This window comes from Gopherus flavomarginatus, chromosome 6 (assembly GCF_025201925.1).
Source record: "Gopherus flavomarginatus isolate rGopFla2 chromosome 6, rGopFla2.mat.asm, whole genome shotgun sequence".
In the NCBI taxonomy this organism is placed as follows: Eukaryota; Metazoa; Chordata; order Testudines; family Testudinidae; genus Gopherus; species Gopherus flavomarginatus.
In genome coordinates this window covers 15,318,229-15,340,635 of record NC_066622.1, presented here as the reverse complement: position 1 = coordinate 15,340,635, position 22,407 = coordinate 15,318,229, and the positions used below count along the sequence as shown (strand labels likewise).

The following is a 22,407-nucleotide window of genomic DNA, read 5'->3' as shown; positions in this document are numbered from 1 at the left end:
CTCATGCTCCAAAACATCTGTTAGTCTATAAGGTGCGACAGGACTCTTTGCTGCTTTTACAGATCCAGACTAACACGGCTACCCCTCTGATACTTGTCCCCTGATTGGTCCTCTGGTCAGGTGACAGCCAGGCTCACTGAACTTGTTAACCCTTTACAGGCAAGAGAGACAGGAAGTACTCCTGTTCTATTAACCCTTAACTATCTGTTTATGACAGCATTATTCTGAAGAGAATTGTTCCCAAGACAGAGAACTCTGGGCAAAAACAAGCTGGATTTAGACTCCCCCACAAAGTATAGAGCAAATATTCAATCTGTATTTGCTATAGAGAAAGCACTGGAGAATAAGGAGAAAGTGGTCCATGTCTTTGTGACTTCTGCTAAGAGGTTTGGACAGCATATGGTATAAACCTTTGAGCAATCCTGTGGTCGGCTGGAGTTGGTGAAAATATAATAAGGTTGATACAATTTCTGTGGAAGCAGAACTGCTTTGGTCTTTATGGGGCATGAGCAAAGTAGTTGATTTGACTTGAGGATAGGTGTCAGGCATGGCTGTATATTATTACTAACCCTCTTCAACTGTGATGTTGGAAGAAATCTTTAAAGAACCCTGGATGGAAACCTACAGGACAGTGTATTCTTGGTGGTTGAAAAATTAGTCATCAGGGAAGCCCTGATGATATTGATCTGACTGGATTATGGCCAGAAAAAGTGCAAAAATTGTTCGAAAAATTAGTGGTAGATGCAGAGACTTTTGGTCTAAGCTATCCCACAAGAAGACAAAGATAAGTGTGTTTGCAGTGTTGTTTTAGCCATGTTGGTCCAAGCATATGAGAGAGACAAGGTAGTTGAGGTATTATTTTTATTGGACTGACTTCTGTTAGTGAAAAACAAGCTTTTGAGCTATGCAGATTGTTTAGCATAAGTAGTTAACCTTGAATGATCCTGTAGGGCACAAGTTAACTATTTATGGCAAACAATCTGTTACACCTTGTATTAAGTGTGATGCTCTGAGTACCTTTCCTAGACCTGAAGAAGAGCTCTGTGTAGCTTAAAAGCTTGTCTTTCACCAACAGAAATTGGTCCAGTTAAAGATCTCATCCACCTTGTCTTTTTAAAGACAGTGGTGACATCCAAGTCTGATGAAAAGGCAAAGATATTTTCTACCTAAATCTCAGGAGGCATTGAGCATTTCAAATACCTGAGGGCTTGTCTACATCAGAAAGTTGCAGCGCTGGTGAGGGAGTTACAGCGCTGCAACTTAGGAGGTGTACACATCTGCAGGGCACCACCAGCGCTGCAACTCCCTGTTTGCAGCGCTGGCCGTACTCCCGTTTTGTCTCGGGTGTAGAGGATCCAGCGCTGGTGATCCAGCGCTGGTAATCAAATATAGACACTTACCAGCGCTTTTCTTGACCTCCGTGGAATAAGCAGGTATCCCAGCATACCTGAGGAAGCCTCTGGTAATCAAGCTGGTCTCCTTCCCCGGTTTGCTCTCGCGTTCCCCGAACCCCGAGCAAGCAGGTCTCCTTCCCTGAGGTTTGCTGGGTGGTTCCGGGAACGCGAGAGCAAACCGGGAAAGGAGACCAGCTTCGCCGCGGTTTGCTCTCGCGTTTCCCGGAACCACCCTGCAAACCGCAGGGAAGGAGACCTGCTTGTTCGGGGAACGCGAGAGCAAACCGGGAAAGGAGACCAGCTTCGCCGCGGTTTGCTCTCGCGTTCCCCGAACCTCCCTTGAAGCCGCCCAACAGCGCTGCAGTGTGGCCACATCTAACACCACTTGCAGCGCTGGTTGCTGTAAGTGTGGCCACTCTGCAGCGCTGGCCCTATACAGCTGTACTAATACAGCTGTAACAACCAGCGCTGCAAAATTTTAGATGTAGACATGGCCTGAGTTGTATAACTACAAGGGATGCTAAACATCACTTAAAGATCTGACATAGAATTGGACTTGTGACTGCTGCTCTACTGACACATTTGGTAAAGCAAAAGGTGTTGCCAGGAAATATAAAATGAAATTGTTGCAGTCTCTTGTCTTCAGTGTCTTGCTATATGCATGCAAGACATGAACACTGAAGGAAGAAGACATTAAGGAGCCTTGAACTGAAATGCAGTTACTGGGTGTTAGTTATATGTTGCACACAACTAACGAGGAGGTTATTGCCTGAATTTACAGCCTAACTGGAGTGATACCAGATATCATCAAGATGATGAACGAAGGAAAACTTGATTTTGTGGGACATGTGGGTTGGATGAACGGAGGAAGATAGCTGAAGCAAGTTTTGCAAAGATTGGTGCCGGGGCAGAGGCTTCCCTTGGTGAGTGTGGTTCAGTGGTGGAGCTAACAGGATGCGAATGCAGTGTGGCATGCTTCAAGGCTATGTGAATATCACAAAACCTGGAGGAAGATTGCTGGCCAGTAAACTCTCGTATTTGCTGTTCATTGTGATGGGACTCTAGGGTGCTATACACTACAGAATTATGTATGTGTGTAACTGATTTTCAGTGGGACTTGTTCATAATAATTAGGTGCTTTTGAAAGTCCCACTCAAAGTCAGATGAATGGGAGCAGGAGCTGAAGTCACCTTGGAGATTGGGGAATTACGTCCCTTCAAAATAAGGGGTAAACCCTCCCCCTTCCTTTTTTTTTTGTGCTCACTATGGTGTTTCTAACTATAATAAAAAAATTTTGGAAAAAAAAGAAGAAAATAAAATGAAACAGCAAGAGATCCCTTCTCTAGTGCAAGTGATGAAGGCAACTAATGCCAGTGTTTAGGCTATCTGTTGGTAGTGGCATAATTCTGCACGGCCCTCAAAAGCTGCAGGAAGGAAGGAAGTGTGTTATAAATGCCCAAATGGAACGAGATTCCAAGGGGTGATTTTCAGGAATATTACATTTAAATTTCTCATAAGAAAATCTATTATGTGCACAATCCTAAGTATTCAGCTGAAGGCAAAGCCTGCTTAATGTTAGTCCTCTCGATTTTCAAAAGTGCATTGTCAAACTTGGAACTGGCCGATTCATCACCTAAGTCTCCCCCATGAAAAACATGGAGACAACATGCCTAGAGAAAACTCATTTGAAAACGGAGGAGAACCCAAGTTAAGAAAACAATTATAGCAAAGACACCACTTGAAATATTCTTTTGAACGTAAGCGAGGTCCATAACTGTTTTCAGTTAGGGCTGAATACGAAAGACAGTGAGTGTCTTTTCAGCGATGGAGAGTATCCTCAACTCTGACTGAACTTCAAGAGGCAGAGGGCAGTTGTTAAATTAGATGAAAACTGGATGGGGAGCCATTCCTGACAGCTGTCAGAAAGAGGAGCTGAGCTCTTCTGTACTACCTATTATCTTAACCACTGGTTGTCAGTGCTAACTAGGATGGGCTGAGCATTTTGCCAGGTTGGGCCAATATTATGTGACTTTGTGGATACTCCAAGAGTTTTTAGTCTCTTTCACCATACTTCTACCTTCACATTTCAATGTTTTTAATAAATAGATAAAAACATACAGCCATCCAATGCTCCTGCCACTCCATAAATCACAAAGGGCACTTTGTAGGCTTTTCAAGGGAAGGGGGAGGGGACGGGAGGAACTGATCTGCTGCAGGATAGGTTTAGGGAGCAATTATGTTATTATGGGAAGCAGAGCTGCTCTGCATGGCAGCCTTAAAGCCCATGTTGTGTATCAATAAGCAATTCCAAAACTGGCCTCTGAGCAGGCTAGCAAACTATAGTACAGGGGCCGCATTCCCATTATACTATATAAAAGGTAGCTTGGGTTCAATGTACTAATGTGTGTGTTGAATATATTGCCCTATAGTGGTATCCTGCAGATTATAAAAGCCCTAATACTGCATGGTAACAGAAATTGCAATGGTAGGGCCTATGTAGGTGTTGGTTATTTAGTGGGAGGAGCAAAAGATCCTGAATTTTAGTTCTGTTACCATCCGCAAAGATGTATGAGGTGATAGCACACACAATAACTGACTGGCATCGGAATCTATTTAGCTGTGCAACTGACGTTGTGTGTGTACACTTAAATCAACAAAAACAGCAGTATATACAGAATGAGTACCAATAGTGACAAAGAATAAAAACAATGTTAACAATTAACTGCTACTGCCAGCTACCAAGCCATTGGTATTAATAATTTCCCTATTAGGCAGGGAAAAAAGCCTTTTAATGAAGGATGCCATTTCTCTTTCATTTGTCCCAGCAAATATAAACTGAAAGGTAAAAACCAAAGCACTTTCACATAAAAAGGTCACCCGGCCCTAATAGATTTGAGTGTTTGCTATTAAAGGATAGACAATTATTGCTAAGAGCTTGAAGAATTTCTGCAACAATAGTTTGTCCTTACAAAAAATCTTTGTATTGCAGCTAAGTCAGTGTATGATTGGGTTAGCAACTGCATAAATTAAACTTGCCTGGGGGTTAGCCTAACTCACACAGTCAGTCTTTCAGAAGTTGTCTAAATGCTGCACTAATGAATTGTGGTAACTTACTTGTTTCTTTCCTTTGGGGTTTATAAACCCCTTGTCTGGTACTTTCTCAGTATAGCAATCAGTGCTGGAAAACTTGTCCTGGATTAATGAGTACTACACTCATTAAGTTCATTTGGAAGAGATGTTACATGACACTGCCACATGTGACCAGTGAACTTAAACATCAGTTTACATGCTATAAAAACTAACAGAACTACTCACGGTGTACACTGGAATCTGAGAGATGCAGGTTAGCATGGAAAGGAATTTTGCAGAAACAGCTCACTAAACCTAGCTAGGGTCTTGTATTATTCAACAGCAACTCATCATGGCTATTATGTAGTGGCACTGAGATGGCGGGTAACACAGGGGGAATCAAAAGTGGGGTGTGTAACAAAGAAAAGGTTGAGTATCTTTAAGGCTCTGATACAAAAGCAAGGGAGCCCAGCTGCCATATGGGCTAAGGCAAACTGAATCTGACTACTGTGAAATTGCAATCAAGAAAGTTTACCAACTCTAGCAGCAACATCTTTGTCTGCTTCCACTTAAAACACCCAAGATCATACTCTTGGGGAACATTCTGCACCAAAAAATTAAAAATTCTCTGCACAGTATTTGTCAAAAATAACACTACATAATTATATGAATTTCAATTATTTTAGTAATTTATTTCAAAATATCTGTCAGCAAGAATGTCTGTAACAATACAGATCCACACACAAATTCCCCCAGGAGTAGAGTGTTAAAGAAACCCCTATGACAACCCAGTCCCTGTTTCTCTGCCCACTTCAGAACCCCACCCCTCTCCTAGCCCTGCCTGCCACCCAGTCCAGACACCTGCCTCCTTTCTCCTCAGGAGCCCAGAGGGAGAAACAACCCGATGCTCTGTCCCAGGCTTGCACAGAATTTCCTGAACACCACTCTCTCCTTCCCTCCCGGCATGCTGGGAACTGCAACTGCCAGGAACCCTCTAGCTCCCTCTCCTCCCCTCCCCCAGCAGTGCCTTCTATGTGTGAGCTCGGCTCTGTGGGGTCCAGTAGCCCCTAGTGGTGGCTAGCAGCACTGTAGCCCATTTCTGTGGGGGAAAAAGAAATTCTGCATGCACAATGTTAATTTCTGCAAAATTCTGCGTGCGCAGTGGTGCAGAATTCCTTAAGGAGTAAAAACTTTTGGAATTCACATGGTGTTTTTTGGTCAGGAGAAGGGATCGCAGCACCATGGCACAGTGTTAATAGGTCCTAAGTAGTCACTCCCTAGAAATATTGCAAGATTGTTGCCATGTATCTTTTTAGTTATCTTATATGCAAATTGTAGGCCTGATTCCCTATTCATTACTTTAAACTCCATTGGCTTCAACTGACTGTTTTTCGATTTCCATTGGAGTGAAACTGGAATCAATCCCTGTCTTTTTAAAGAACTGTTGCCATTTTTGGAGAAAAAGCAGTGACATGTTGCTAATTAAGACAGGCTTGTTTTGAATATGCAAAAGCAGCATAGACATCCAAGCAGTGACTTATTTGTGCAGTTACCATATATACATGCAGAATCACAGGACCAGGGTGCACAGTTTAAAAAAAAAAAACCAAAAAAAAACCCAAACCACACACACACACACCTGAGCCTAAATTGTATATTGCTATAATTAGGCCCCAGTCTGGAAGAGATTTCCAAAAGTATGACCTTTACATCTCACCAGATTCAAAGGGACTCTGAATAGGCAACCAGGATCGAAGTCTTAAACTATATATGCAACCAGGATGTTTATGTCTAGTCTATTAAAAGGGCACTTTTTCTAAGCATCGCATCAAATGCAGTCCTGACTATTCAAAAGATTGTCCAAAAATGCTACAAAAGTATTCCTGTTTAAAAAACTTTATATAAAGGATTATTAAATATTTCAAACAGGACTGGGGAAAAAGAACTGTTTGTAAGATTTATGCATAAGTTTAAGATAATGTCAAGCTTAAAATAAGGCAAGTGACAGTCATAATTTGTTAAGAGCATACTGTAGCTCTTAAATCTGAAAATCTGAGCTTGCTAATAGAAGCAAAGGAGTAAACAAGAGCGTAAAAACCATGAATTAATAGGATGAAAACTGTAGGAAGCTTAATCCCAAAAGATGTTTAAGATATAAAAATCTCTTTCCAAATAATGCCTGCTTTTTAAATTACAGCATTTTATTGTTTTTTTTCCATAGACACAGCCCATAAGAATAAAATTAATGTTTCATTTTAGTATGTTTGCAGGAAAAGCTTAAGTGTTCATACTTTTCCTACTCCAAAGAAGCTGATTTGCTGTATTTAAAAAAAACAAAACAAACATCTTTAGCAAATTCTATTATTCCAAAAATACTAGATTCTTTATCTCAACAGAAGAAAATGCAAAGATTGCCCTGTTCCTAATATGCATATTAATATTAAATCCAATAACATTTTTAAGTATTGTTTATTGTGGCTGATTTTTAGCCTTCACATCAGATACAGTACTTTCCATTAAAATCTTGAAGTACAGTCACAGGAGAAAGATTCTTCTCATTCATATGCTCAGTAGAAACGCAGTGGTGGGTGCTGTGCAGAATATAGCTACTGTATATTGATGGGCCACCAACTCAAGCATGGAACTGCCAAGTGCCTCTCTGTCGTCTTTCATTTGAAAATATCTGGCAAATTTAGCATTAACAAGTCATATTAGAAACATCAAGAATAAGTGCTTTCAAACAGTGAGTTGTCAAATTATATGCACTAGTAGTCTGATTGTTTGGTTTTTTCTTTTTTTTAAAAAAAGGAAAGAAAAAATCCCTCAAATACTCCAAAGCCATGAAAACCTGCAAGGCAAAATACATTTGTATAGTAGTGATATTCTTAAGTTTGAAGCCCAATGTCCTGAGTAGCTATATGCCTGTTACATTCATTTTGATCAATGGTAAAGGAAAAAAGATAAGCATTGGGAAAACTTGCATTGTGCTTTTGTTGCCCACAGTCCTATTAGTGTTCTGCTTATGGGAGCCTGATCCTGTCCTCCCTGAAATCAGTCCTCCCACTGAACTCATTGGCAAAGGATCTAAGCTATGGTTAATACCCTTATTCCAGGAGACTAGAAGATGAATGGACTAAAATTCTCTGCATAAATGAGGTTTTCAAAAAGCCAATAAATTAGTTCTGGTTATTTTGTTCACAATCTCCTGAGAACTCTTTGGAGACATTAAGGGTGAATTCTCCTCTGAAGAGGAGGGATGCACATGTCAGAGCCCAATGGGCTGGAATACTCTACCTGAATGGGGAGGAAGAGACTTTTTTCTGCATTTGGCCCACTCTAGTCCAAAAAGTGAGAGGTGATGAGCACCTCAAACTCTCATGGTGCAGCTCCACAGCACAGCTTCTGATTTGGCCCTCTGAAGCCACAATACCTAACCGGTGGCAGTCCTTTAATATGGAAAATAACTACCATTTACTGCCAGGAATTGAGCATTGCTCTTACACTATGCAAGACAAAGGGGTGGAGCCCCAACTGCCTGGCTACTGCTTCATTCCTCAACTTACTGAGTTCTGTGCCTCAGGCCCTACTGCTCACCACTCAGTCTGGATTGAACTTCAAAACCCATCCTTTTCCTCTCTCAGTTCAAGTGTCTGGTGGGTACAGAGTAGGCTGTAGCGTAGAGCTCTTGGGATGAGCAGGTGAGACTGTTGTCTTGAGGTCTGGATAGTAAGAATCTGAGGGCAGGCATTCCCACCGGAGCTGTAACTGTGAGCATAAAAATCCAAGGAATGTAGGGCTGGAAGGGACTTCAAGAAGTCAACAAATCCAGCCCCCCTGCGCTGTGGCAGGACCAAGCAAACTTAGACCACCCCTAGCAGATGTTTGTCCAGTTTAAAAACTTCCAATGATGTGGATTAAACAATCTCCCTTGGAACCTTATTCCAGAGCTTAACTACCTTTATATTTAGGATTTTTTTTTCCTAATATCAAACCTAAATCTCGTTTGCTGCAGATAAAGCCCATTACTACTTGTCCTACAGCTTCAGAGGATCTGCAGAACAACCGATCCCTGTCCTTTTCGTAATAGCTCTTAACATATTTGAAGACTATCAGATTCCCCCTCAGTCTTGTTTTCTCAAGACTAAACATGTCCACTTTTTTAAGCCTTTCCTTACAGGTCAGGTGTGTAGAACTGATAAATGAAATTGTTTTCAATTGTTCACTTTATTAATGTAACTTCTGTTCACCATTCACTACACTTGCCTATACTGTAACTTCTGTTCCATACTGTAATTCAAACCCCATTTTAAAACACTCACTCCATTTTGTAAAAGCTTCCTCCAACCTTCATTTTTGCAAACCCTGCTGTAATCTTATTAGTTTAGATGTGTGAATGAGGTATGTATGAATGACGGAATCAACCTCCAGCCCCAGCCTGTCCTGATGAGATAAAGTTCAAATACCAACGGCTGAAGACCTAGACAACAGCCCTAAACAAAGTAAGAAGCATCCACCCTAAAAAGAAAAGGACAACAGAAGGAAGATCAAAGCCAGGTTCAAGGCTGAAAGTCACGCCTGCAATTGATGGGTGATCAATCTAAACCCAGAGGCAGCGTGACACAGCAAGACCTAGACACTTTGAATCCAAACTAAAAGCCTATAAAAAAAAAGAAGGGTGAGATGAGAGACTCTGGGTAACATTCTGCTGCCAACATGGAAGAACATCGGTGCCTGCCCAACAGAGATCCAGCTCAGCCTTGTGCCCAGCTTTCCTGGCCAGTTAGCTGCCACAAGCTACGAACCCAAGCTGCAAAATCAAGCCATGAACTTAAGCTATCTTCAGGACTGGTAACTATACAGCAGCTGCAGAACACCTGATGAATGTGGATGTGTGTGTGTGTGAATGTGTGTGTGTGTGTATATAGGTATTAGGTAATGTGTGTATAGGTAATAGGTATAATGTGTGTGTATATAAGAATTAAGATATTAGTTATTAGTCAAATTGTTATCATAATAAATGTGGCATCTTTCCCTTGTCCCCTTTAATAAGATTCTGCTGGGTTTTACTGGTCTAATATAACTGGTACAACAGGTGTTCATCATTTTTGTTCTCCTCTGGACTCTCTTTCCAATTTGTCCTCCTCTTTCTTAAAGTGTGGCTTCCAGAATTGTACACAGTACTCTCAGGGCCGGCTTTAGGCAGATTCCCCCGAATCAGGCCCTGCTTTAAGCGCCTTTTAAATTTAAAATTTTTTTTTTTTTTTTTTTTTTTTTAAAAACTCTCCCAGCGGCGGTCTGGGTCTTCAGCAGCACTTTGGCAGCGGGTGGTCCGTGGAAGACCTGGCGCGAGGGAAGGGTCCCCCCCGCTGCTGAAGACCCGGATCGCTGCTGGGTATTCAAATCGGGCCCCACAGTTCCTAAAGCCGGCCCTGAGTACTCTAGCTGCAGTCTCACTAGTGCTGAGTAGAGCAGGACACTTACCTTCCATGTATTACATACAACCGTGCTGTTAATGTGCCCCAGAATGATGATAGCCTTTTTTGCAACTGCATCACATTCTTGATTTTCAGTAATTTGTTATCCACTATAACTGTCAGATCCTTTTCAGCAGTACTACCACCTAGCCAGTTATTCCCTATTTTGTAGCTGTGCATTTGATTTTTCCTTCCTCGGTGAAGTACTTTGCCTGTGTCTTAATGTATTTCATCTTGTTGAGTTCAGACCTATTTGTCACGGTCACTTTGAATTCTAATCCTGCCTCCCAAAGTGCTTGCAACCCCTCCCAGCTGGGTGTCAACTGTTTAAGCTTTATAAACATACTGTGCACTCCATTACACAAGTCATTAATGAAAATATTGACTAGTACCCGACCCAGGACTGACCCCTGTGGCATGCCACTCTTTGATGTCAAACTGGGAGGGCATAAACGATTGATAACTACTCTGAGTACAGTCTTTCACCCACTTTATATTAGTTTAATCTAGGCCACTATTTCCTAGTTTGCTTATGAGAATGTTATGTGGGACTGTGTGAAAAGCCTTACTAAAATCAAGATATTACATCTTCTGCTTCCCCCAGATCCACTAAGCCAGTAACTCAGTCATCTTGCTTGTATTTTACAATTTCATTACTCCTTATTTAGGGCATGGTCCCTCTTCTGGGGAGTAAATTCTTCTAAGTCTGACATGTCAGAATCTACAGTTCGCTCATTAAGAAATGGTCGTGTGCCCATGTCAAGACAATGCTGGTACCTAGGTTTAAACAGGTCTTGCCCCTTTCTCTAGCCATTACTACACCTGTAGATCTGCACTAAGGAATATAGCAAAGCAAATATGATGATGCAAAGCAATATGCTGCAGAAGTACAGCTGTGACTCAGTTTATGGACTCGGTATACTTTCAATGCATTCAGACTCTTCTGCATGGTTGAAATACCCTGAACAAATTAATCCTCCCCCTTCTGCTTTGCGTATTCATATATTATGTGCAAGGTGTAACCATTTACACTAGACAACTTGTTCCCTTTACTCAATAACAGTTGCTTTGCTCATTAAGTAAAAAAGGAGGCAGGAGCACTGTTGCAGAGAGCTACCGCTCTGAGTCTTATTGACTGCACCACTGAGTCTTGCATCCCTGCTATGCTGTAGTTACAACTGAAGATGAGTTTTCTTTTACTCTGCACTAGCATCTGCAAAGTCCCAACCAGAAAAACTCTTCTGGTTGATAAACTGCCTGATTGCATCCACCTGGCTTCTGAATTGAATTGTTTTCCTCTCACTCCAGGTTTTCCATTTTCTTTGTTAAGATTCATTGAAGACTGAAAAGAAAGATGGTCTGGTGGTTAAGGTGCTGAATTGGGACTCTGGAGAGCGGACTTCAATTTCCAGCTCTTCCACCGACTTCCCATGGAGTGGGCAAATCACTTCATTTTTCCATGCCTCAGTTTTCCATCCATAAACGTGGATATTATATTGCCTCATCTGTTATCTTTCTTGTGTATTCTTTCCTGCAAGTGGCTACGTGCAGAGGTCCCAGTCAAGTCAACGAGGTTTTGTGTAGGTGCAGTGCACCTGTTTACATGTTGTTCAGGGAAGATAAGTAAAGCCCTGCAAATCTGCAGTTATTCACAGACTACGTTTGCATATTGCAGTCACATGCAGATACTGTATCCGCACAGGGCTCTAAAGATCAGAGGCTTACACTTATCTCAGAGAGACAGTCTGCCTCTTAAGGAGTCTGTACAGTTCCTAGCACTATGGGGCCTAATTTCAGTTGGGGTTTCAAGGTACTATTGTTAGAAAAATATAATTTGTATGAATGGTATCCAGATATTATAGTGGTTGCCACCTTAAAAATGTGATGATGAATAGATTCTAGGGGGGTAGGATGATAAGGATAAGAGCTATAGTCAGTTGTTTAACTGTGACTCCTGTTACATCAGCCCCTGCAGGCTCAAGTTGCAGCAAACTCCCAAACCACTGGCCCCTGCTGGAGGACAGCAATGATGGGGGCAGGAAAGAGCATACCAGGGGAAGGGAAGAAGAGACTTCCCAAAGTCACTGAGTTTGACTTGCTCTCATCCCCTCCTCACAGTCCTACCCAGGCAGGAGCTGAGGTAAACTGCTTGACTTATTTTCACTGGAAAGAAGAAAAAACAAAAGCCCATGTTTTGCAGAAAATCACCTACATTTGGACTTGTGACAAATTTTTCTCAACAGTCCCAGCAGAGAAAGCAGCTAGGCACTGTCTTCTACTAAACAGAATATCCCAAAATGACTTTGGGGTGCATTATGCCCCTACGTGTTTATCTATTTTGTGCAAGGCTGGTCATGGAGATTTGAATCTATGATTACTGGGTTTTAAATGGTAGCCCAGACCAATGCATCTCAAAGCCGGTCCGCCACTTGTTCAGGGAAGGCCCCTGGCGGTCCAAGCCGGTTTGTTTACCTGCTGCGTCCGCAGGTTCAGCCAATTGTGGCTCCCACTGGCCGCAGTTTGCTGCTCCAGGCCTATGGGGGCTACGGGAAGGGCGGCCAGCACATCCCTTGTCCTGTGCCGCTTCCTGCAGCCCCCATGGGCCTGGAGCAGCGAACCGCGGCCAGTGGGAATCACGATCAGCCAAACCCGTGGACACGGCAGGTAAACAAACTGGCCCAGACCGCCAGGGGCTTTCCCTGAACAAGTAGCGGCCCGACTAGGAGAAGCACTGGCCTAGACAGCTCATTACCTGAAAGGATGCACAAAGAGCATCAGTCGCCTACAAAAGAAAAAGGAGAACTAGGGAGTTGGGAGGGAGTGCTGGAAACAAATGTCATGACCTTGCCTAGTTTATCTGATGACTGATAGTTTTATTGGTAGAAATAGTAATAAAAATATGGCGTATGTGAGAAATGCCTTGGACCACAGAAAAAGTGTGCCTGAACTGCACATGCATTTTATTAAGCCAGAGACAATATTTTTCCCTCTCTTCCCCCTCTGGTTTCCTGCCAGTGTGGTTATTTTGCTTCCAACACAGCTCTAGAAGAGGCTTCCATTTTGTGACTTATCTGGGTTCCCCATCTGCTTGGGCAGAGCCAGTCTGTAGGTGGTTAGTACCACAGTGAGTGGTACCCAGGAAATCTTTGCTAAAAAAAATTGCGAAAAAAATAAAAATCAGCGAGCCAGTTTCTACGTGTGAATTTATAAGACTGACATCATAATGGCAAGGGCTATAGGAAGCACATGAGCTTTGCAGTGACAATAAGCAAACAGTTCATTTACTTTTATAGCCTAGATTCTGTACCAACAAGCAAGTAAAAAAGGAGGGGCAGAGCCTGTTGTAAAATTGCTTTGGTAATTTTTCCTTTATAGGGCTGTACTAAAATTATTACTTTGTAATTACCATAGTGATTAAACATTAAATAAAATGAAAAGCTTTACTTTTACAGTGTCTCTGTGCAACTTATGTATAAACATAAAATTGTAGGGGGCGAATCCTGCATTCCTACTGACCTCATTGGCAATTGTGTGCATGCAAGGAATACAGGATCAGGTCCCATATTACATAATGTTTTGTCATATATGTAGGTTAATCAAAACAGTATTGAATTGGCTTGTCTGGAGGCTTTTGACTGCTCATTCAATACTGGGAATACACCTGTAAGAAAATAAACAGATGAATCATGGTAGGTGCTAACAGATCCAATATATACGTTGTTAACACCAAGCCACAGGATTTGGAACCTAACCAAGTCAAGACAGCATAAGCAATTCCATTAAGCAGCCTCTGATTTGTTTTTGTTGCTAGACTGGATTAAAGTTGAGTTGATATTACTGAAAATAATTTATCGTCAAATTAATGGGTACCACAGTTTCTCCTCCTATTTTACGAGTGTTTTAGGATAATTTTCTTCTGAATAGTTTTCTACATGAAGTTTTCTGCATAGGCTCTTTTTCCCCCTGGAGAGCCTCCCGGTTCTTCTTTCACTGTTGGTAATATAACACTTTATAAACTAAACCCAGTACTTTACTTAAAGACTGGTTTTTTTTGTGGGGGAGATTTTCACCAATAATTTAACTGCTATTGTGGTGGGAAGGGGGAATGGCTGGTAACATACAGTTGTCATCTAAAAGATTAAAGTCCATCTCAACTAAAAACATCAAGCAAATATGTATCATACTGCATGTCCAGTAGCACCTAACATTTGCAAAACAATGACTTTTCCATATCGAAAAGAGAGCATGATCCTTGTTCTGAGTAGTTCATAATCTAAAAAAAGACCTAGAGAGTAGGGGAATTTGTATATCATATATTATGCACACACTTAAAAAGGACACAAAAACGATTCCCAAATTTTGCTCCTCGGGCTTGTCATTTTCAAGTCAGCAAGTTTCCCATAAATCTAATTGCTTATTTAAAATTCAGAGAAATATATAGGATGAGCAATAACTGGTGGAATTGACAGAAATAGCAATTTATACTTTGCAGTAAAGGTTTTAAACTGTTGATGCTTTATTTATTAAACTCAGAATGTGAAGACTTTACCTAATTGAGACTATTTATCCAGACACTGAAATGTTTTGTATATAAATGTATTTGTCCACTAATTTATAAAGACCGTTTGCACAAGGTATCTTGTACAAGGTATCTTGTACTGTAATGAAGTTGTTCTAAAGTGTTAAGTCGTCATTTCTTGGCAAACTTGTTTCTTGTTCTTAAATAGTTGACTTAGCAGCTTTGTTTACCCACAGGTAAAAATCAGGATCTACAAGTACCTCCTGCAATATCAAAGATTAGTAGGATAGTGGGTTTTTTAAAGTGTCAATACTTAGTCAGTTTCTAATTATAATAGATTTGTAATTTAAATTTGATGAAGGCCCCATCAGAATAAATGATCTTCATATTAATGTGGACATTAGCAAGGTGTGCGTTTACTAGATTTTTTGGTGTTGCTTAATCAAGTGATCCATAAAAAAAGACAGAAAATATAGGAGTTATTACATCTGTGATAGACTACATGTACTGTTAACCACACTTTTAACAGCTTTGATTTAGACTTTCTATAATAACCAAAATAAAATCTAAACCTCCTGCATTCTGCGCAACCACAACTATTCTATCTGCAAATACAAAACAAAATGTACAAGAAATACCAATTTATAAGCTTTCTGCTTCCTGATCTGTTTAGCCAAGTGTTTTTATGCTAGTTTAATTTCTTAGGCCCTGATCCTGCAGTGTGTTGCTGACAAGTGAATCTGTGAATTTGCTTAGAAATCTAGCACAGGAGTTAAACAACCAGAGCTTTGCGATCTAATCCAGTCCCCCCCGAAATCAATGGGAGTCTTTGCCCAGTCTTTCCTGGGTGCTGGATTAGGACTTTAAGATAATAAGTAGGAAGACTTTATAGGGCAAATTCTGCTTTGACGAATACCCTATGAAACTCCACTGACCTCAATGGGGCTTCTTGAAGTGAACGTCAGAGGAGAATTGGGCCTCATGTCAACTTTTCATGAAAGTAAAACAAAACTCCAAAGATTGCATCTAAACTTGGCTAACGATTTTGAAGTTCTGTTTACTGTAAGAATTCAATGAACAAACTAAGAAGATCTTCAGTATGGTGGAAAAACTATGACTAACAAGTTTATTTGGGCATAAGCTTTCATGGGCTAAAACCCACTTCATCAGATGCCTGGAGTGGAAAATACAGTAGGCAGGTATAAATACATAGCATATGAAAAGAGGGTAGTTGCCTTACCAAGTGGGGGGTTAGTTCTAATGAGAAAATTCAATTACAAGTGGAAGAGGGCAATTATTAACAGGAGGGGGGAAAAAAATCACTTTTGTAGTGGTGATCAGGGTGGCCTATTTCAAGCAGTTGACAAGAAGGTCTGAGTAACAGTAAGGGGAAATTAGCATGGGGAAATTAGTTTTTGTAGTGACCCATCCACTTCCAGTCTTTATTCAGGCCTAATTTGATAGCATCCAGTTTACAAATTAATTCCAGTTCTGCAGTTTCCTCACTGGAGTCTGTTTTTGAAGTTTTTTTTCTTGAAGAACTGCCACTTTGAAGTCTGTTATTGAGTGACCAGGGAGATTTAAGCGTTCAACTGGTTTTTGAATGTTATAATTCTTAATGTCTGATTTGTGTCTATTTATTCTTTTGTGTAAAAAGACTGTCCGGTTTGGTCAATGCACATGGCAGAGAGGAATTGCTGGCACATATTACATTGGTAGATGTGCAGGTGAACAGGTGATGGTGTGGCTGATGTGATTAGGTCCTATGATGGTGTCCCTTTGATAGATACGGGGACAGAGTTGGCAACAGGGGTTTTGCAGGGATAGGTTCCTGGGTTAGTGTTTTTGTTGTGTGGTGTGTAGTTGCTGGTGAGTATTTGCTTGGGGCGGGAGGTGAGGGGCTGTCTGTAAGCGAGGACTGGCCTGTCTCCCACACTGAAACTGTTCACTGTAGGAACTGAATAGAGAGTTTCCTCAGGGACGAATCTGGCCTACTTAGCTCATATTTCTGAATAAACTGCAGCATAAAAGGTAGGGAGAGTCCAGCTTTGGACTCCAAGTCATATTTCTATCTCTGAAGACTACATACTTAGTTCTATACTTCTTGCTATATAAATGTTAACTGCTTAAGAAGTGCCATAGGCTGTGTAACAATCCAGGAAACAAGTAATGTGGAAGAGAGAACAGAATAGGGTTCCCTGTGAGTAGTAAAGTTACACAAGCACAACTTCCGTTTGAAGCCTTTTGGGAGTTGCAGCCATGTAATGAAGAACAGTTTGGACCAGCACTTTTGGAAGTGAATGTTTATATGTATTAAAAATGAATAACCTAATCAAAAAATTATGGTTAGAAAAGCCCCTATTTTGCCACTTTCATCCACTTGCAGTTTCAGTACAGCAACTGACTTGGGATCTCCTGCTTCCTTGTAGAAACAACAATTTCTCTTCAGGTCTCTAATCAGAGGTGACAGCCCTATAAAGTCATGCATTCACAGGAGTTTATTAAATTAAATATCAAAATGAGATACTAACAATTCCTAAATAAAACCTGTGAATCTCTTTTCCCCTTCAGTATTAAACTTTGTGAGGCAGCAGAGAAAAAGTATCAAACCATGCTCTCATAAAAATGATGGTTGGCAGTTTAGAAAAGTGAATTATGTATCAAGGTTATTGTACGAAATAAAGGAAAGACTATCTCTAGGGCACTTTCATAACTCCTACCTAGTTTGGAGCTGTTACATCTCAAAACAATGTCCTGCTAAACATTTAAGACCAGTATTTAAAATGACTTTGCCTTTCCTTAAACTTTATATTTATCTTCTAGATCAAGTATATTTTTGCCTATCTTGAGAAGGTGTGTTCTAAATAAAGTTTGATCCCTGTTCTCTTGCCACTTAAGTCAATAGCAAGATCTAGACCAAAAGTCTGGTGTGCATCATCAAAAGAAAACTGTGCCACAGAATTTGGACAAATGAAATTTTCCACTGAGCACTTGCAAATTACAAGTTAAAGTTACCCAAAGTATATCGAGTATTTCATGGCAGAATTTTCAAGAGCATTTAGCATAACTCTGCTCCCACTAATGTCAATGAATGCCTATTGACTCCAACAGTAGCAGCGTTAGGTCAACAGTGAGTGGTTCTGAAAATCTCACCCAGTGCATTCATTGTCATACTATTAAAAATTTAGAGAAGCCATCGAACTTTACAAAAGGCCAAACAGATTAGAGTGGCTGTATGTAAGAAGCAATAAGAAAATGTAGTTTACAAATTTTTTGTTTCATTGTTTGTTTCTTAGCTTAAGAAAAGGTGTGCTCTATTATTGATTGACTGCTTTCAATATATTAAAGTATTACAACAGCTCAGTCAGTTATAAACAAAGAATACAAGACAAAGTTAATGTCTTTCAAAATCAGATGTTCATTGGTCTATTTTGCATTAAAAATTACTCAAGTCTCTTATTAGCTTTTCTGAATAGGAGACCAATCCTTTAGGAAGCACAACTTATTAGTGTTGGGATATGACAATACTTTTGTCATGGTTTAGTGTAGATTAGGGGTTTTGTTTTTTTTTACTGTCACTCATTTCCCCCCTATTTTGTTGTAATATGCTAGGTGTTGAGACTATGGGCTTGTCTACATTTGAAATGTTACAGTAGGTTCTCCCCTAGGCATAGGCTATCCACTTCTCCGGGAGGCAGTAGCTTGATTGAGGCAACTTCTGTTGACCTAGCACTGTCTAAACTGAGGTCAGCTTAACTATTTCATTCATAGGTGTGGATTTTTCACAGCCCTAAGCACTGTAACTGAGTCAACCTAACTTTTTAGTGTAGGCCAGGCCTAAGCCACTTGTAGGAACACTTTTCTTAACTACAAGTCCTGTGTTTACTTTTTCCTAAAGGCATTTATTTAGCAGATTTATTCTGTGTAAAGTCACAAAAGATCTAATGGTGGAACTTCCTTCAGTAAGTGTTTCTGCCTCATTTTTCTTTATAAAATCAAAGCAAACAAATATTTTGTAAACAGACTGTACAATCATGCATCTGTACATCTATGAAAACATTAAAAGCCCAAAGTGCTACAGACAAGGTCTGCAAGATATATTATGGTGGAGAAACAAGCTCAATATACTTTACAGATGCCATGGTATTTAATGGCTTCATTCTGCTAATTGCTTGGCACCTTCTGTGACACTCACCACTCTGAGCTCAGCACCTTGCAGAATGAGGCTTTTAATTAGGTGAAGATGCATGATTAGCATTTGAAATACAGGACTGCTGTGAATTAAAATTATGGAAACATAAAAATGGGAAATGAATTATGCGCTTCCAGAAACTTTATATAGATTTTCTTCAGTTCTATGCCTACAAAATGTCTGCCAGAAAACAAAAACAACAAAACAACCTTTAGCTTGGAAGAATGAAGTATCACACATGTATTGTTCGTGTAACTATGGTAACCTACAAATGCCACCAGTGTTTCTATTTCACACACAACTAAGGGGACAGCTGTGGCGACCACATGTCTGCCAATAGAATAATATATACGAACTGGGATAGCTTGGGTCAGAAAATTATAACTCACTTATATTAATCAGGGCTTCAAAGACAGACAGCTCTTAAGTTATAATTTACACATCACAATAAAAGTCAGAATAATAATAGTTCAATTCTTGAAGGACATTTGATTGTTCAGTGAACATTCCATTATCTTTGCAATTTGCTAGATACTGTATTTGTTTGAATAATGCTATAAAATGCAATATTTTCTTATTAATGTCACTCGACCTCCCCCTTTGGTTTCACCTCTTTCTGATGCCCTAGCCCAATCCTGTAGTCCTTACCTAGTTGGCACCCAATCCAAATCCCACTGAGGTCAAAGGAAATATTTTCCCACTGACTTTAATGAGCTTTGTATCAGGGACATAACGGGTATTTTGTCTGAGTAACTACCCCATGGAACGCTGAAATGTTGTGGTTGACATCTGTAATGATATTGATGAATAAAAACGGGGGGGGGGGGGGAAGACACAGCAGAGAGAGCTTGTTTTACTTGTTAATATCATGCAAATAAACTAGAGGCCCAGAAGTAAACTTTGATACATTAGAAACAATCTTACCATGACCTTTGTTAGGAAGGTCACCATTTGCAATAGTGGGCATTTAAAAATGAAATTAAAATCTCTTTAAATAAGTTTGGAGGTGGCATCACCCTTAATAGTCACAAAAATTAACAGCAGAGTCATAGAAATACAAATATTTTAATGAATTATGCAAGCTGTATTTTAAATATTGTACGTGAGCTATGATTCATGCAAGGTGTTTTACTAGTTTTCACTAAAAGTCAAGAGCTTCCAAATGTTGCCGTCATTGACAGTTGCAGTATGCTGCTATAATGATGTACCGAGAAAGCATAACACAAGAAATATAATTAAAGAAAAAAGTTTTCCTTGCTCTCCAAAGTACCCTGATATTGCATCAAACTAAAACAACAAGGTTAGTCCATTACTTTAGTGAATGCTGCTTTGAGTGCAGGACAACAAAACGTGTGCGCTTGCAAGGAATTGCTAGCAGAATTATTTTGTGTATAAGCCTATGATAATTAAATATTAATCAAAGCTCTATTCTTGAGTTAAATGCTTGTACTGTATCCATGAGTTGGAATAAGATGCCCAGACTGAAAACTTTAAAAACCAACCAACCAAAAACAAAACAAAAAACAAAAAAACCAGATTTTGCTACATCTCAAAAGCAATCTGAATTAAAAAAAAATAAAAAATAGAAATCTGTCTGCTTTCTATGTGAACTTGCTACCTCATTGCAGAAAGTCTTCCACAATTAATGTTTTCTAAATTTTTTTAACTGATTAAAGTAGATCTATGTATATGCCATGAAATTTTCAATATAGCTATTTCCCTTCCTAACCAATACAATGTCACTCATCTCAATGATTGGTACAGTCTTTTAGTTTCATCACTGTAACTGATCCTTTGAAAGTTTAATAAAGTTATTAGAATATGTACATTTTAGAAGGATAATATAAATTTTGAATTGTGAAAGGAATTCTATGATATTTTCAGCTCCTGAAAAGAAAATCTCAAGCTTCAGAGTGTAAACTGAACACCCACGGGGGGCGGGGGGAGAAGAGAAGATGAGGAAGGGAATCTCTTCCTTTCAGGGTATGGTACTATATATGCATTCAGTACTATGGAATGAAGGGGGCATCAACTGCTTCAGGAGCATCAGTTATTTGCCCTTACCAAAGGCAATATACCAGATTACATAGGCCAATAGCATTTGTTATACCTGATGAGATTATTTCCTTATCTGGAATGCTTCCTCCCCCCCCCCCCCCCATGAATTCATTTGTTTTTCTCTGTCCAAATGTATCTACATTTTTAATTCCAATTGATAGGACTTGAAGAAAAATATTTTGATTAAAACACTTACTATAACAATGAGTTCTCATCTGATGTAAGGCTTTGGTCATTTTAACTGTCTCCAGGATTGTTTTTACATGCACCTAAATTACTTACTTTCCAATAAAAGGTTTATAGTCTCATTTAGAAATGTCCATAAGGAAGAAAGACAACCATTCACAGAAGAGCTTTAATACTAGGATTTGTAACTTGGTAAATACTGTGCAGCTTTAAGGCAAAAATGATTACTGCTTGGTTGGGTGATCTGTCTATTGTCTTTTGACTATAAGAAGTTTTATTGTTACATTTTTCCCTATTGCCTAGTGGGAAAAATTCATTGAACCAGCACTGAATAACTTAAGGAAACATGTAAAATAGCAGACTAACATCTGTTGTATTCCTCCTCAAAACATCCAACACTTGAATACAATGCACGCTCTTTCTCTCTTTAGATGCCTCAGTCCATGAAGTTTTAGAATGCAGGGGTTAACCCCTTTCAGTGAATGGGCCTTTTTACTCTTGAAAACAGCCTATGAGACTCCAACAAAAGGAGAGGCAACTGGTTCTTGGCATGTTAGTAGGTATATTCACCCAGACTCACGTGCAGCTCATGCTGCAAGCCCTGTGTCCTACTGGGCTTCACAATGCTGGGAGGTGAACAGTGCACTGAGTGCTGTCTATCAAGCTAATACTGGAGAAAACAAGAAAAGTACTTTGTTTGTGGCCATTTGAATCAGGTTATTGATTTTCAGCATCCCAAACTGATACATTAAGTCATAATGATGTGGAATGGGAATGTGAGAGATACTTTTATATTTTAAATCAACCTTCAATTAAAAAATAAATTAAAAGGTCAGATTCTCAGCTGGTGCAAAATCTGCATACACCACTGGCTTCAGTTTACACCAGTTCAGGATCTGGCCCTAAATTATTTGAGGCCACTGAGATTTAGTGCATTTTCATCTACTGAGTTTATGATGTGTAATATTAGAAGATTGTGCAAATGACCCAGATTGTGCCGTGTTTTTTAAAGTATAACGGCACAGAAAAATCTCTATAGGAGTAAATAGCTACTGCTGAAATTGCAAATCATACTTTCCTTCCCTACCTCTACCCTCTATCTCATTAACATAGACTTTAAAAATATTACCAGAAACAAGTTGATACAGGTATGGAGCAGTCATGACTTCAATATTTCATTGCAAACCACACTTAAAGAATTTGGTTTTCAGATAAAAGTGACAGCCATTCATACAATTCCCAAACAGAAAAACTTACACTGAGCCTTTATTCCATTTTCTGAAGGGCTATTGTTAAACTGAAGACTCCTTGTCGTTTCAAATTCCTTCATGTGAATGGAGGAGGCAAGACATCTGCCAGGATACACTCACATTTGCATGCAAATCAGAGATTTGGAAACACACATGCCCCTGCTAGACAATTAGCACCAGTTTCACTCCATAGGTAAAGTGATCAAACTTCATTAGTTTACCAGTGAGATAAATGCACCAGATAAGTACATGACATAGGAGGTGG

The 22,407-nt window shown here is 39.8% G+C and overlaps 2 protein-coding genes across 4 annotated transcripts in view; one reads left to right on the top strand and one right to left on the bottom strand.

The window, feature by feature from the left end:
- SUMF1 (sulfatase modifying factor 1) overlaps nucleotides 1-22,407 on the top strand; it is a 353,454-nt gene that overhangs the window by 322,044 nt on the left and 9,003 nt on the right. For all 3 annotated transcript variants that reach the window (XM_050957524.1, XM_050957526.1, XM_050957523.1), the window contains one exon: nucleotides 1,246-1,378. The gene's annotated coding sequence lies outside the window, so the exon portion shown is untranslated. The remainder of the gene's footprint in view (nucleotides 1-1,245; nucleotides 1,379-22,407) is intronic.
- The window catches only part of LRRN1 (leucine rich repeat neuronal 1), a 36,046-nt gene that overhangs the window by 12,452 nt on the left and 1,187 nt on the right, over nucleotides 1-22,407 (bottom strand). The gene's annotated exons all lie outside the window — the stretch shown is intronic.